This window comes from Callospermophilus lateralis, chromosome 7, assembly GCF_048772815.1.
Source record: "Callospermophilus lateralis isolate mCalLat2 chromosome 7, mCalLat2.hap1, whole genome shotgun sequence".
In the NCBI taxonomy this organism is placed as follows: Eukaryota; Metazoa; Chordata; class Mammalia; order Rodentia; family Sciuridae; genus Callospermophilus; species Callospermophilus lateralis.
The window spans coordinates 135,049,874-135,051,716 of record NC_135311.1 but is presented as its reverse complement, the minus strand read 5'-3'; positions in this window follow the sequence as shown (position 1 = coordinate 135,051,716).

The following is a 1,843-nucleotide window of genomic DNA, read 5'->3' as shown; positions in this document are numbered from 1 at the left end:
TCATCCTTATTCATAGTCCACATGCTGTTTCATAAGAGTGGGGGACTCTTCTGGCACTTGCCCTCCTTTCCTTCGTCCCTCCAGCTGGGCTGAGTCTCAGGCTCCATGGCTTCCACTCTAGCTGACCCTGAGTCTCTCCTCTGCCCAAGGTCAGCATTCCCTCTTTCAACCTGGAGTTCCCACTGTTGAGGAAGGTAACTTCTGCCCACGGGTCTCTCAGCAGCCCCTCCTAGGCCCGGTCATGCTCACCAGCTACTCAGACCCAGAGTGCCCAGAACCTGTGCACAGAACTCCCTTTGTCTTGGACCCTCTCCCCGTCTCCAGTGCCCCCAACAGGACCCTTATCCCTATTATCTCCCCCTCCTTCATCCTTTCCCACAAAGTCAAGGAATGGACCTTCTAGAATCTGGACACATCACTGGGAGAAGGGTTAGGGTCTGGGTTTCCTGGAACCAGAATCTAGCCCCAGGCATCGCTCCACAAATAGTGTTCATGTGGGAGAAATAATATTAAAGAATCACCAAGGGGGCTCAGATCAGAAAGAGTATCTTTCCCCCTCCAGGTTTCTCCATGCTTCAGGTACTCAGTTCCTATATTGCAGCCCCAGGATGAGACTCTCCTGCACCTGCAAGTGTGGCAACCAGCCCCCAGTGATTCACCCAGGGAAGGGCTGCTAGAGGGCAGGGTTTCCAGCTGTTCCCCTGGACATGTTCTCCCTGGGATGCTGGTTTAAACTAGAAATTCCCCCAATGGTCTGACTTAATGAGCTTCGTTTGGAACCCAGAAATCTGAGCACTTGAAACAATCGCCCTGGTGTGAGGCTTAGGACAAGATAGATTTAGAATGAGGGGGAATCAAAGATGAAGATCTGGAAACAACTCACTGTACCCTTGGTGTGGTGCTTGAGGAAGGGGGGGCGCTAATCTTCTGACTGTTTTGTTGAATGGAATTTTGTGGTGACTGGTCACAGAGATCACCTCCCCAAATCCAATTCTTTAAAAAAAAAAAAAAAAAAAAAGAAAAAAAAATTCCTACAGTTGACAGTTCTTTTCTTGTTGCCAATACTCAGTGATTGAGATTCGGGAAAGATTGCTGAAACCAATAAAGTGGAGATAAAGGGGCCAAAGTGTGGGATTAAAAGGGATGAGCCCAAGCTGTTAGCAGACACAGGTGAGTGACCACCTGTCCAGGCCTGATCTGACTGCTCAGGGGCCGGTCTGCAGCTCCGGATTTGGGGGTGAGGGGACAGTTGAAGCTTGCTCTTCTTCAAAATTGCCAAAGCCACCAAAATAAGCCCTGCTCCCCTCCAGCCAGCAGAGCCCGCCCATCCTGGTCAACTTGGTGGACAACGGTGCAATTGACCGGCATGAGCTGCCTCTCGCCCACCCAGATGACGGCCAATTTTTTTTTTTTTTTTAAGTCATCAAATTCAATATTTACAAAAGAACAATTCCATGCTTGGTTCTAAAACTACTGACCACCCAAGGATCCAGTTTACTTCTCCCTTCAGTCCATGACAAGAAAAATGTAGGCTTGTGCTTTCCTCTTAAAAGCAGAATAATAAATAGAGCAATTTTTTAAAAAAAAAAATTAAAAAGCAAAACCGTTCATTGCACGCGGCGCCTTTCCCTCTCTCTGGTCGTTGGACAGAATAAAAAAGCCCATTTTGCCAGGGCTGGGTCCCCGCAGCTGCGGCCCTGTAACTTTAAACCTGGCCTGAGATCATCGTTTTGGCGCTAGCCAAACAGAGCCCGAGGGCGGTCCCAGTGCTCCGGGCCGGGACCACCTGACGCCCACCCGCTCCCCGCCCTCGTCGGGAAGGATAAATGCTGACTCGTCTCCC